Below are 15,411 nucleotides of genomic sequence, written 5' to 3' on the forward strand. Positions count from 1 at the left end.
GACCGAGACATGCACTAATACAGCAGGCAGGACCGGGACATGCACTAATACAGCAGGCAGGACCGGGACATGCACTAATACAGCAAGCAGGACCGAGACATGCACTGATACTGCAGGCAGGACAGGGACATGCACTAATACAGCAGGCAGGACAGGGACATGCACTAATACAGCAAGCAGGACTGGGACATTTACTAATACAGCAAGCAGGACCGAGACATGCACTAATACAGCAGGCAGGACCGGGACATGCACTAATACAGCAGGCAGGACCGGGACATGCACTAATACAGCAGGCAGGACCGAGACATGCACTAATACAGCAAGCAGGACCGAGACATGCACTGATACTGCAGGCAGGACAGGGACATGCACTAATACAGCAGGCAGGACAGGGACATGCACTAATACAGCAAGCAGGACTGGGACATTTACTAATACAGCAAGCAGGACCGAGACATGCACTAATACAGCAGGCAGGACCGGGACATGCACTAATACAGCAGGCAGGACCGGGACATGCACTGATACTGCAGGCAGGACAGGGACATGCACTAATACAGCAGGCAGGACCGGGACATGCACTGATACTGCAGGCAGGACAGGGACATGCACTAATACAGCAGGCAGGACCGAGACATGCACTAATACAGCAGGCAGGACCGGGACATGCACTGATACTGCAGGCAGGACAGGGACATGCACTAATACAGCAGGCAGGACCGAGACATGCACTAATACAGCAGGCAGGACCGGGACATGCACTAATACAGCAGGCAGGACCGGGACATGCACTAATACAGCAGGCAGGACCGGGACATGCACTGATACTGCAGGCAGGACAGGGACATGCACTGATACTGCAGGCAGGACAGGGACATGCACTGATACTGCAGGCAGGACAGGGACATGCACTGATACTGCAGGCAGGACCGAGACATGCACTAATACAGCAGGCAGGACCGGGACATGCACTGATACTGCAGGCAGGACAGGGACATGCACTAATACAGCAGGCAGGACGGGGACATGCACTGATACTGCAGGCAGGACAGGGACATGCACTAATACAGCAGGCAGGACCGGGACATGCACTAATACAGCAGGCAGGACAGGGACATGCACTAATACAGCAGGCAAGACCGAGACATGCACTAATACAGCAGGCAAGACCGGGACATGCACTAATACAGCAAGCAGGACAGGGACATGCACTAATACAGCAGGCAGGACCGAGACATGCACTAATACAGCAGGCAGGACCGAGACATGCACTAATACAGCAAGCAGGACAGGGACATGCACTAATACAGCAAGCAGGACAGGGACATGCACTAATACAGCAAGCAGGACAGGGACATGCACTAATACAGCAGGAAGGACCGGGACGTGCTCTGATAAATGAGGCAGGACTGGGACATGCACTAATACAGCAGGCAGGACAGGGACATGCACTAATACAGCAGGCAGGACCGGGACATGCACTAATACAGCAGGCAGGACAGGGACATGCACTAATACAGCAGGCAGGACCGGGACATGCACTAATACAGCAAGCAGGACAGGGACATGCACTAATACAGCAGGAAGGACCGGGACGTGCTCTGATAAATGAGGCAGGACTGGGACATGCACTAATACAGCAGGCAGGACAGGGACATGCACTAATACAGCAGGCAGGACCGGGACATGCACTAATACAGCAGGCAGGACAGGGACATGCACTAATACAGCAGGCAGGACCGGGACATGCACTAATACAGCAGGCAGGACCGGGACATGCACTGATACTGCAGGCAGGACAGGGACATGCACTAATACAGCAGGCAAGACCGGGACATGCACTAATACAGCAGGCAGGACCGAGACATGCACTAATACAGCAAGCAGGACAGGGACATGCACTAATACAGCAAGCAGGACAGGGACATGCACTAATACAGCAGGAAGGACCGGGACGTGCTCTGATAAATGAGGCAGGACTGGGACATGCACTAATACAGCAGGCAGGACAGGGACATGCACTAATACAGCAGGCAGGACCGGGACATGCACTAATACAGCAAGCAGGACAGGGACATGCACTAATACAGCAGGAAGGACCGGGACGTGCTCTGATAAATGAGGCAGGACTGGGACATTTACTAATACAGCAAGCAGGACCGGGATATGCACTGATACTGCAGGCAGGACCGAGACATGCACTGATACTGCAGGCAGGACAGGGACATGCACTAATACAGCAGGCAGGACAGGGACATGCACTAATACAGCAAGCAGGACCGAGACATGCACTAATACAGCAGGCAGGACCGAGACATGCACTAATACAGCAGGCAGGACCGGGACATGCACTAATACAGCAGGCAGGACCGGGACATGCACTGATACTGCAGGCAGGACAGGGACATGCACTAATACAGCAGGCAGGACCGAGACATGCACTAATACAGCAGGCAGGACCGGGACATGCACTAATACAGCAGGCAGGACCGGGACATGCACTAATACAGCAGGCAGGACCGGGACATGCACTGATACTGCAGGCAGGACAGGGACATGCACTGATACTGCAGGCAGGACAGGGACATGCACTGATACTGCAGGCAGGACAGGGACATGCACTGATACTGCAGGCAGGACCGAGACATGCACTAATACAGCAGGCAGGACCGGGACATGCACTGATACTGCAGGCAGGACAGGGACATGCACTAATACAGCAGGCAGGACGGGGACATGCACTGATACTGCAGGCAGGACAGGGACATGCACTAATACAGCAGGCAGGACCGGGACATGCACTAATACAGCAGGCAGGACAGGGACATGCACTAATACAGCAGGCAAGACCGAGACATGCACTAATACAGCAGGCAAGACCGGAACATGCACTAATACAGCAGGCAGGACCGAGACATGCACTAATACAGCAAGCAGGACAGGGACATGCACTAATACAGCAAGCAGGACAGGGACATGCACTAATACAGCAAGCAGGACAGGGACATGCACTAATACAGCAGGAAGGACCGGGACGTGCTCTGATAAATGAGGCAGGACTGGGACATGCACTAATACAGCAGGCAGGACAGGGACATGCACTAATACAGCAGGCAGGACCGGGACATGCACTAATACAGCAGGCAGGACAGGGACATGCACTAATACAGCAGGCAGGACCGGGACATGCACTAATACAGCAGGCAGGACCGGGACATGCACTGATACTGCAGGCAGGACAGGGACATGCACTAATACAGCAGGCAAGACCGGGACATGCACTAATACAGCAGGCAGGACCGAGACATGCACTAATACAGCAAGCAGGACAGGGACATGCACTAATACAGCAAGCAGGACAGGGACATGCACTAATACAGCAGGAAGGACCGGGACGTGCTCTGATAAATGAGGCAGGACTGGGACATGCACTAATACAGCAGGCAGGACAGGGACATGCACTAATACAGCAGGCAGGACCGGGACATGCACTAATACAGCAGGCAGGACAGGGACATGCACTAATACAGCAGGCAGGACCGGGACATGCACTAATACAGCAAGCAGGACAGGGACATGCACTAATACAGCAGGAAGGACCGGGACGTGCTCTGATAAATGAGGCAGGACTGGGACATGCACTAATACAGCAGGCAGGACAGGGACATGCACTAATACAGCAGGCAGGACCGGGACATGCACTAATACAGCAGGCAGGACAGGGACATGCACTAATACAGCAGGCAGGACCGGGACATGCACTAATACAGCAGGCAGGACCGGGACATGCACTGATACTGCAGGCAGGACAGGGACATGCACTAATACAGCAGGCAGGACCGAGACATGCACTAATACAGCAAGCAGGACCGGGACATGCACTAATACAGCAGGCAGGACAGGGACATGCACTAATACAGCAGGAAGGACCGGGACGTGCTCTGATACTGCAGGCAGGACAGGGACATGCACTAATACAGCAGGCAGGACCGAGACATGCACTAATACAGCAAGCAGGACCGGGACATGCACTAATACAGCAGGTAGGACAGGCACATGCACTAATACAGCAGGCAGGACCGGGACATGCACTGATACTGCAGGCAGGACAGGGACATGCACTAATACAGCAGGCAGGACCGGGACATGCACTAATACAGCAGGCAGGACAGGGACATGCACTAATACAGCAGGCAAGACCGAGACATGCACTAATACAGCAGGCAAGACCGGGACATGCACTAATACAGCAGGCAGGACAGGGACATGCACTAATACAGCAGGCAGGACCGGGACATGCACTAATACAGCAGGCAGGACAGGGACATGCACTAATACAGCAGGCAGGACCGGGACATGCACTAATACAGCAAGCAGGACAGGGACATGCACTAATACAGCAGGAAGGACCGGGACGTGCTCTGATAAATAAGGCAGGACTGGGACATGCACTAATACAGCAGGCAGGACAGGGACATGCACTAATACAGCAGGCAGGACCGGGACATGCACTAATACAGCAGGCAGGACAGGGACATGCACTGATACTGCAGGCAGGACAGGGACATGCACTAATACAGCAGGCAGGACCGAGACATGCACTAATACAGCAAGCAGGACCGGGACATGCACTAATACAGAAGGCAGGACAGGGACATGCACTAATACAGCAGGAAGGACCGGGACGTGCTCTGATACTGCAGGCAGGACAGGGACATGCACTAATACAGCAGGCAGGACCGAGACATGCACTAATACAGCAAGCAGGACCGGGACATGCACTAATACAGCAGGTAGGACAGGGACATGCACTAATACAGCAGGCAGGACCGGGACATGCACTGATACTGCAGGCAGGACAGGGACATGCACTAATACAGCAGGCAGGACCGAGACATGCACTAATACAGCAAGCAGGACCGGGACATGCACTAATACAGCAGGCAGGACAGAGACATGCACTAATACAGCAGGAAGGACCGGGACGTGCTCTGATACTGCAGGCAGGACAGGGACATGCACTAATACAGCAGGCAGGACCGAGACATGCACTAATACAGCAAGCAGGACCGGGACATGCACTAATACAGTAGGCAGGACCGGGACATGCACTAATACAGCAGGCAGGACAGGGACATGCACTAATACAGCAGGCAAGACCGGGACATGCACTGATACTGCAGGCAGGACAGGGACATGCACTAATACAGCAGGCAGGACCGAGACATGCACTAATACAGCAAGCAGGACCGGGACATGCACTAATACAGCAGGCAGGACAGGGACATGCCCTGATAAATGAGGCAGGACTGGGACATTTACTAGGACCGAGCAGGCAGGACCGGGACATGCACTAACACAGCAGGCAGGACCAGGACGTGCTCTGATAAATGAGGCAGGACTGGGACATGCACTGATAAAGCAGGCAGGACCGGGACATACACTAATACAGCAGGCAGGACCGGGACATGCACTAATACAGCAGGCAGGACTGGGACATGCTCTGATAAATGAGGCAGGATTGGGACATTTACTAATACAGCAGGCAGGACCGGGACGTGCTTTGATAAATGAAGCAGGACCGGTGGGACATGTACTGGTACAGTAGGCAGGACTAGGACATTTACTAATGCAGAAGGCAGGACCGTGACGTGCTCTGATCCAGCAGGCAGGACCGGGACATACACTACTACAGCAGGCATGACCGGGACGTGCTCTGATAAATGAAGCAGGACCGAAACATGAAGAGATGTAACAGGCAGGACCGGTGGAACATGTACTGATACAGCAGGTAGGACCGGGACGTGTTCTGATAAATGAGGCAGGATTGGGACATTTACTAATACAGCAGGCAGGACCGGGACGTGCTTTGATGAATGAAGCAGGACCGGTGGGACATGTACTGGTACAGTAGGCAGGACTAGGACATTTACTAATGCAGAAGGCAGGACCGTGACGTGCTCTGATCCAGCAGGCAGGACCGGGACATACACTAATACAGCAGGCATGACCGGGACGTGCTCTGATAAATGAAGCAGGACCGAAACATGAAGTGATGTAGCAGGCAGGACCGGTGGAACATGTACTGATACAGCAGGTAGGACCGGGACGTGTTCTGATAAATGAGGCAGGACTGAAACATGCACTGATGCAGCAGGGAGGACCGGTGGGACATGTACTGATACAGCAGGCAGGACTGGGACATACACTGATACAGCAGGCAGGACCGGGACGTGCCCTGGTAAATGAGGCAGGATTGGGACATTTACTAATACAGCAGGCAGGACCGGGACATGCTTTGATAAATGAAGCAGGACCGGTGGGACATGTACTGGTACAGCAGGCAGGACTGGGACATTTACTAATGCAGAAGGCAGGACCGTGACGTGCTCTGGTACAGCAGGCAGGACCGGGACATACACTAATACAGCAGGCAGGCCTGGGATGTGCTCTGATACAGCAGGCAGGACCGGGACGTGCTCTGATAAATGGGGCAAGACCGAAACATGCAGTGATGCAGCTGGCAGGACCGGTGGGACATGTACTGATAGAGCAGGCAGGACCGGGACATTCACTAATACAGCAGGCAGGACAGGGACATCCTCTGATAAAGTAGGCAGTATTGGGACATGCACTGATATAGCAGGCATGATCAGGACATGCAATTGTGAAGCCCCACAAGTGCTGTGTCGGTGCATTACCTTCAGGGACTCCACTCAGCTGGATCTGTCTGGTCACAGGTAGGAAACCTTCTTTGTAGTTTGTCGTGACGCCACTCTCAGATTTGCGGTCAGTGGGGGACCGCCACTGCAGGTTAAGGGATGCCTGGGGCTGATGGTGGGTGCAGCCAGTTGTAGTAGCCTCCTGAGAGTGAGGCAAGCCCCAGGGCCCTGTGTAGATGCGTAGAACTACAAGGCGCAGAATGACTCAACACAGGCAGGATGTCTTTCAGGGTTTTTACTCACAGTTGATAGCAGGGTGAGTGACCCGGGCGTAGCTGGGATGAACCAAGTGGGAACCAGGTGTCCTTCAGGCTGACTTGTGAGGGTGACTACTAACTCGCCTTCCTTAGCCCTTGGTGGTTTGGGGTAACCCCGACTTTGAGTCCCTATGGGGGTCACCCAGGGAAGATGCTGCAGCCTCTCTCCCCTTCGTTTGCCGTTTGCTTGTCGCCTGGACCAGGCCACTCCAGCTGCTTGCCTCCTGTGACCTATGGGCCCTAACTGTGGCTACGTGGCTGCGGCTTTTGTGGTGTTGTGGCGTGGGCTTTGAGAGCCCCACACCGGCAGGTTTAGCAAAAGAAAGCTGGATCTATCTCCGCTTCGGGATCTGCCGCCCGTTTGGGCCTGGTACTCTCTAGCAGTCTCCTTACTTCCCACTCCGTTGCTCTCTCTCTAGCTGAAGATGGATTTCGGGTAGCACTCCTAGTTGACCGTTCTCCCCCGTCGGTAGCCACTGCGCGGACGCTGTCAGACTACAGCAGCCCACGGGATCTGCTCCTCACTCGAGCTCCCGGGACTCTGCACTGCCTGGCTCACTGCCCCTCCTCTCCTGTTCTTGCCTACGCCACCTAGCAACCAGACTCTCTTACCACACCCCTTGAGAGGAGATGGAGGCTTTTGGCCCCCTCCACTATTCCAGTGGAGGTGAAGGCTTTTCCCCCTCCTGGGATCCCCAGGGGTCCTCTCATAGGTACATGTGTGAGACCTGATCACTATGCGCCTGTGTACCACACCCCGGTCAGCCTTCTGGATTACCTGTGTTGTACTGTCCCCAGCATGGGTGCAGTACTCAGTGGTGCCTGACCAGGTCAGGGGCGCCACATTCCCCCTTAGTTATCACCAGCACGTCCTCGGGCTGCAAGACAACATTTTAAAATGCATAAAACATTAAAACATGGTAAAACATTTTAAGACCACCAGCTATCATACATCACCACCCTCCACCCACAAGTCCGTTAACCACCCAGACCCTCTCACGTTGGCCGCGCCTTCAGCCACTTCTGGCAGGATGTTGAGGCGGCTTTCCTGGTCTGGTAGTTTCAGGGTATACCTGGCCTGGTGGAGTTGCGCCTTCAGCCACTTCTGGCAGGATGTAGAGGCGGCCCCCACAGTTGGTGCTGACCAGGTACCCTCTTTGTGGTGGAGAGCCAGGCCCCATAAACAGGCATGCTCTCTGGTCGCAGGTGAGCCAAGGCCCTATATACGGACGGGCTCCTCCTGGTTGCAGGCGAGCCAAGCCCCTAAACAGGCTGACTCTGGTAGTGGTGCCTCTGGTGTAACTATTTACACTGCGAGAGTTTGTGGCTATAGCCAGTTCATAGCCTTAAGGTTTATGGTTTTCTCACACAAGTTTATGTGGGCACATACTTAAACGTAAACGTTGCAAAACTTCAAACTTTTCAAAACTTTAACTTGCTGCATGCTTTCTTCTTGCTTTATGTGAACTTTGCTCCTGTTTCCTCCTTACCAGGGCTTGGGCCTGTAGGGCTGGGGCATCTGTTACTTCCTGTGCTTTTATCGTCTGTTTCTTGATCCTTTCTTTCCTCTTCTTCAGTGTCTCTGTCTTCATCTTCTGTTGTGACTGCAGGGCTTCTGCAAGGACTTCTAGGACATGGTGCAACATCTAGGGCATACCAGCCTCTTTCTCCCTGATGCATAGTGAACTCCACTGAGTCTCCTATCTTCAAATTTCTTCCAGGGTGTCCTCTGGGCAAATGGGCTCTCACATCCCTTCGATTGACGAAAATCCCTTCCTTCACACCAGGTGATACTATAAAGCCGTATCCTGATTTGAGGCTGAAATCTTCGACAATTCCTCGACGCAGGGGTCCTCTGATCTGGGGTTTGAACCTTCTCAGGAACCGTTTCTCCTCTAGGTCTCTGGCGGTGACTTCGTCTTTCTGCTCAGGAGATTGTGATGTTGGAGAATACTTTGTACTACCGCCTCGGCGCCGTGTCTTGCGGGCTGGATTCTGCGAAGTACAGCTTACAAGCTCCCAGGTGGGGCGGTTGGGCAGGTCTTCTTCAGCAGGAGGTGTCAGGTCTTCCTCGTCCCAGCGGGAATATGGCAGCATCTCCGGCTCTGGGACTAGCACTGCTGCTGGCTCCGGGGGCAACTCCTCAGCTTCTTGCCCTCCTCTCCCCCTTAGTTCTTCGCTGCACTCTGGTCGTGGCAGCGCTGGGGATGAGTGTTCCTCAGCTGGCCCAGGCGGTGGACTCTTCGGCGTGGTTGCCGCAGGGGTTGCCTTAGGGGTGTGCGGAGGGAGCATGTACTGGTCCACCATCTCCTGTGGGAACTTGGCCTCCAGGTCAGCCTTCAGCTGCCAGTATGCGGGGTCCTCACCTACCAGGGATTTCCTAGTAGGGACTTCCTTAGACTGGGGAGCGGTGTCTGCTCTGGCCCTGCAGGCCGGGATAAATGGTGATGTAGTCTTTTCTTGGCGGGCCGCGCAGGGCATCGCTGCGGCGGCCTGGTCTTGGCGGGCCGCGCCTGGCATGGCGGCGGCCTGGTCTGTGCGGGCCGAGCCTGGCGTGGCGGCGGCCTGGATCTGCGTCGCTGTTGCGGCCAGTTCTTGGCGGGCCGGACTGGGCATTGCAGCCGCGGTCTGAATTGGCGTCGCATCCTCAATGGGGTCCGTGCAGGTGGAGCTGGGCGTCGCTGCAGTGATCGGGGCTTGACGGGCCGCACCTGGCGGGGCTGCGGCCTGGTTCAGCATCTCACTTGCGGCTCGGACGAGCGTCGCTGCTGCGGTGGGGTCTTGGCGGACTGGGCTCAGCAGGGTGGCAGCCTGGGTCAGCGTCACACCTGCGGCACGGATGAGTATCGCCGTGGCAGTCGGACCTTTGCGGGCCAGGCGGGGTGTCGCTGCGGCGGCCTGGATTTGGCGGGCCGCACCTAGCGTGGCTGCGGCCTCGCTCAGCGTCGTCGCGCCAGGCGCCTCTTCTGGGACCGCGGTCGTAGCAGCAGGGGTCGGAGCACTTGCGCTGGCCGGGGCAACTCTGGACTCACCCATCGGTGGCACCATCGGGATCTGAGTCGTCGCCGCTCGATCTGGCATGCGTCGCGCGGCTCCCTCCTCGTAGGTCCGAACCGCCGCAGCCATCTCCAGAAGCTCCGTGCGTCCCTCACCGAGCTGTCGCATAATCCTGGCCTCCAGCTGATCGCAGAAGATAGCAAGCTCCCGGCACCACCAGGCAGCAGAGCCTGGTTCTGGGTATCCACGTCTGGACTCCATTTCTTCTCTCTGCAGCAGCAGGCTTGTGGCTCCCTTTCCTTCCCGCCGTCTCCGGACGCTTCCGCTCTCTTCACAAGCGAGGTCAGAACTCTGCAGGGGATCTCTGGGTAGCCACACCTCTTCGTGGGCGGTAACTTCTTCCAGCGCGGGCTGCTGTTGTTTTTCAGCGCGCTTTTCATGGTGGCAATATGGCGGCGCTTCCAATTTTTCAAGCGGACCGCCCAGGCACATGGTCACCTGTCTCAACAGGTCTAGTCCTTATCCTGTTCGTGACGCCAGATGTGAAGCCCCACAAGTGCTGTGTCGGTGCATTACCTTCAGGGACTCCACTCAGCTGGATCTGTCTGGTCACAGGTAGGAAACCTTCTTTGTAGTTTGTCGTGACGCCACTCTCAGATTTGCGGTCAGTGGGGGACCGCCACTGCAGGTTAAGGGATGCCTGGGGCTGATGGTGGGTGCAGCCAGTTGTAGTAGCCTCCTGAGAGTGAGGCAAGCCCCAGGGCCCTGTGTAGATGCGTAGAACTACAAGGCGCAGAATGACTCAACACAGGCAGGATGTCTTTCAGGGTTTTTACTCACAGTTGATAGCAGGGTGAGTGACCCGGGCGTAGCTGGGATGAACCAAGTGGGAACCAGGTGTCCTTCAGGCTGACTTGTGAGGGTGACTACTAACTCGCCTTCCTTAGCCCTTGGTGGTTTGGGGTAACCCCGACTTTGAGTCCCTATGGGGGTCACCCAGGGAAGATGCTGCAGCCTCTCTCCCCTTCGTTTGCCGTTTGCTTGTCGCCTGGACCAGGCCACTCCAGCTGCTTGCCTCCTGTGACCTATGGGCCCTAACTGTGGCTACGTGGCTGCGGCTTTTGTGGTGTTGTGGCGTGGGCTTTGAGAGCCCCACACCGGCAGGTTTAGCAAAAGAAAGCTGGATCTATCTCCGCTTCGGGATCTGCCGCCCGTTTGGGCCTGGTACTCTCTAGCAGTCTCCTTACTTCCCACTCCGTTGCTCTCTCTCTAGCTGAAGATGGATTTCGGGTAGCACTCCTAGTTGACCGTTCTCCCCCGTCGGTAGCCACTGCGCGGACGCTGTCAGACTACAGCAGCCCACGGGATCTGCTCCTCACTCGAGCTCCCGGGACTCTGCACTGCCTGGCTCACTGCCCCTCCTCTCCTGTTCTTGCCTACGCCACCTAGCAACCAGACTCTCTTACCACACCCCTTGAGAGGAGATGGAGGCTTTTGGCCCCCTCCACTATTCCAGTGGAGGTGAAGGCTTTTCCCCCTCCTGGGATCCCCAGGGGTCCTCTCATAGGTACATGTGTGAGACCTGATCACTATGCGCCTGTGTACCACACCCCGGTCAGCCTTCTGGATTACCTGTGTTGTACTGTCCCCAGCATGGGTGCAGTACTCAGTGGTGCCTGACCAGGTCAGGGGCGCCACATTCCCCCTTAGTTATCACCAGCACGTCCTCGGGCTGCAAGACAACATTTTAAAATGCATAAAACATTAAAACATGGTAAAACATTTTAAGACCACCAGCTATCATACATCACCACCCTCCACCCACAAGTCCGTTAACCACCCAGACCCTCTCACGTTGGCCGCGCCTTCAGCCACTTCTGGCAGGATGTTGAGGCGGCTTTCCTGGTCTGGTAGTTTCAGGGTATACCTGGCCTGGTGGAGTTGCGCCTTCAGCCACTTCTGGCAGGATGTAGAGGCGGCCCCCACAGTTGGTGCTGACCAGGTACCCTCTTTGTGGTGGAGAGCCAGGCCCCATAAACAGGCATGCTCTCTGGTCGCAGGTGAGCCAAGGCCCTATATACGGACGGGCTCCTCCTGGTTGCAGGCGAGCCAAGCCCCTAAACAGGCTGACTCTGGTAGTGGTGCCTCTGGTGTAACTATTTACACTGCGAGAGTTTGTGGCTATAGCCAGTTCATAGCCTTAAGGTTTATGGTTTTCTCACACAAGTTTATGTGGGCACATACTTAAACGTAAACGTTGCAAAACTTCAAACTTTTCAAAACTTTAACTTGCTGCATGCTTTCTTCTTGCTTTATGTGAACTTTGCTCCTGTTTCCTCCTTACCAGGGCTTGGGCCTGTAGGGCTGGGGCATCTGTTACTTCCTGTGCTTTTATCGTCTGTTTCTTGATCCTTTCTTTCCTCTTCTTCAGTGTCTCTGTCTTCATCTTCTGTTGTGACTGCAGGGCTTCTGCAAGGACTTCTAGGACATGGTGCAACATCTAGGGCATACCAGCCTCTTTCTCCCTGATGCATAGTGAACTCCACTGAGTCTCCTATCTTCAAATTTCTTCCAGGGTGTCCTCTGGGCAAATGGGCTCTCACATCCCTTCGATTGACGAAAATCCCTTCCTTCACACCAGGTGATACTATAAAGCCGTATCCTGATTTGAGGCTGAAATCTTCGACAATTCCTCGACGCAGGGGTCCTCTGATCTGGGGTTTGAACCTTCTCAGGAACCGTTTCTCCTCTAGGTCTCTGGCGGTGACTTCGTCTTTCTGCTCAGGAGATTGTGATGTTGGAGAATACTTTGTACTACCGCCTCGGCGCCGTGTCTTGCGGGCTGGATTCTGCGAAGTACAGCTTACAAGCTCCCAGGTGGGGCGGTTGGGCAGGTCTTCTTCAGCAGGAGGTGTCAGGTCTTCCTCGTCCCAGCGGGAATATGGCAGCATCTCCGGCTCTGGGACTAGCACTGCTGCTGGCTCCGGGGGCAACTCCTCAGCTTCTTGCCCTCCTCTCCCCCTTAGTTCTTCGCTGCACTCTGGTCGTGGCAGCGCTGGGGATGAGTGTTCCTCAGCTGGCCCAGGCGGTGGACTCTTCGGCGTGGTTGCCGCAGGGGTTGCCTTAGGGGTGTGCGGAGGGAGCATGTACTGGTCCACCATCTCCTGTGGGAACTTGGCCTCCAGGTCAGCCTTCAGCTGCCAGTATGCGGGGTCCTCACCTACCAGGGATTTCCTAGTAGGGACTTCCTTAGACTGGGGAGCGGTGTCTGCTCTGGCCCTGCAGGCCGGGATAAATGGTGATGTAGTCTTTTCTTGGCGGGCCGCGCAGGGCATCGCTGCGGCGGCCTGGTCTTGGCGGGCCGCGCCTGGCATGGCGGCGGCCTGGTCTGTGCGGGCCGAGCCTGGCGTGGCGGCGGCCTGGATCTGCGTCGCTGTTGCGGCCAGTTCTTGGCGGGCCGGACTGGGCATTGCAGCCGCGGTCTGAATTGGCGTCGCATCCTCAATGGGGTCCGTGCAGGTGGAGCTGGGCGTCGCTGCAGTGATCGGGGCTTGACGGGCCGCACCTGGCGGGGCTGCGGCCTGGTTCAGCATCTCACTTGCGGCTCGGACGAGCGTCGCTGCTGCGGTGGGGTCTTGGCGGACTGGGCTCAGCAGGGTGGCAGCCTGGGTCAGCGTCACACCTGCGGCACGGATGAGTATCGCCGTGGCAGTCGGACCTTTGCGGGCCAGGCGGGGTGTCGCTGCGGCGGCCTGGATTTGGCGGGCCGCACCTAGCGTGGCTGCGGCCTCGCTCAGCGTCGTCGCGCCAGGCGCCTCTTCTGGGACCGCGGTCGTAGCAGCAGGGGTCGGAGCACTTGCGCTGGCCGGGGCAACTCTGGACTCACCCATCGGTGGCACCATCGGGATCTGAGTCGTCGCCGCTCGATCTGGCATGCGTCGCGCGGCTCCCTCCTCGTAGGTCCGAACCGCCGCAGCCATCTCCAGAAGCTCCGTGCGTCCCTCACCGAGCTGTCGCATAATCCTGGCCTCCAGCTGATCGCAGAAGATAGCAAGCTCCCGGCACCACCAGGCAGCAGAGCCTGGTTCTGGGTATCCACGTCTGGACTCCATTTCTTCTCTCTGCAGCAGCAGGCTTGTGGCTCCCTTTCCTTCCCGCCGTCTCCGGACGCTTCCGCTCTCTTCACAAGCGAGGTCAGAACTCTGCAGGGGATCTCTGGGTAGCCACACCTCTTCGTGGGCGGTAACTTCTTCCAGCGCGGGCTGCTGTTGTTTTTCAGCGCGCTTTTCATGGTGGCAATATGGCGGCGCTTCCAATTTTTCAAGCGGACCGCCCAGGCACATGGTCACCTGTCTCAACAGGTCTAGTCCTTATCCTGTTCGTGACGCCAGATGTGAAGCCCCACAAGTGCTGTGTCGGTGCATTACCTTCAGGGACTCCACTCAGCTGGATCTGTCTGGTCACAGGTAGGAAACCTTCTTTGTAGTTTGTCGTGACGCCACTCTCAGATTTGCGGTCAGTGGGGGACCGCCACTGCAGGTTAAGGGATGCCTGGGGCTGATGGTGGGTGCAGCCAGTTGTAGTAGCCTCCTGAGAGTGAGGCAAGCCCCAGGGCCCTGTGTAGATGCGTAGAACTACAAGGCGCAGAATGACTCAACACAGGCAGGATGTCTTTCAGGGTTTTTACTCACAGTTGATAGCAGGGTGAGTGACCCGGGCGTAGCTGGGATGAACCAAGTGGGAACCAGGTGTCCTTCAGGCTGACTTGTGAGGGTGACTACTAACTCGCCTTCCTTAGCCCTTGGTGGTTTGGGGTAACCCCGACTTTGAGTCCCTATGGGGGTCACCCAGGGAAGATGCTGCAGCCTCTCTCCCCTTCGTTTGCCGTTTGCTTGTCGCCTGGACCAGGCCACTCCAGCTGCTTGCCTCCTGTGACCTATGGGCCCTAACTGTGGCTACGTGGCTGCGGCTTTTGTGGTGTTGTGGCGTGGGCTTTGAGAGCCCCACACCGGCAGGTTTAGCAAAAGAAAGCTGGATCTATCTCCGCTTCGGGATCTGCCGCCCGTTTGGGCCTGGTACTCTCTAGCAGTCTCCTTACTTCCCACTCCGTTGCTCTCTCTCTAGCTGAAGATGGATTTCGGGTAGCACTCCTAGTTGACCGTTCTCCCCCGTCGGTAGCCACTGCGCGGACGCTGTCAGACTACAGCAGCCCACGGGATCTGCTCCTCACTCGAGCTCCCGGGACTCTGCACTGCCTGGCTCACTGCCCCTCCTCTCCTGTTCTTGCCTACGCCACCTAGCAACCAGACTCTCTTACCACACCCCTTGAGAGGAGATGGAGGCTTTTGGCCCCCTCCACTATTCCAGTGGAGGTGAAGGCTTTTCCCCCTCCTGGGATCCCCAGGGGTCCTCTCATAGGTACATGTGTGAGA

At 56.2% G+C, this 15,411-nt stretch overlaps 1 protein-coding gene across 4 annotated transcripts in view; it reads left to right on the forward strand.

The window, feature by feature from the left end:
* CAMKK1 (calcium/calmodulin dependent protein kinase kinase 1) overlaps positions 1-15,411 on the forward strand; it is a 445,750-nt gene that overhangs the window by 486 nt on the left and 429,853 nt on the right. The gene's annotated exons all lie outside the window — the stretch shown is intronic.

The sequence above is a fragment of the Anomaloglossus baeobatrachus genome, chromosome 2, assembly GCF_048569485.1.
Source record: "Anomaloglossus baeobatrachus isolate aAnoBae1 chromosome 2, aAnoBae1.hap1, whole genome shotgun sequence".
In the NCBI taxonomy this organism is placed as follows: Eukaryota; Metazoa; Chordata; class Amphibia; order Anura; family Aromobatidae; genus Anomaloglossus; species Anomaloglossus baeobatrachus.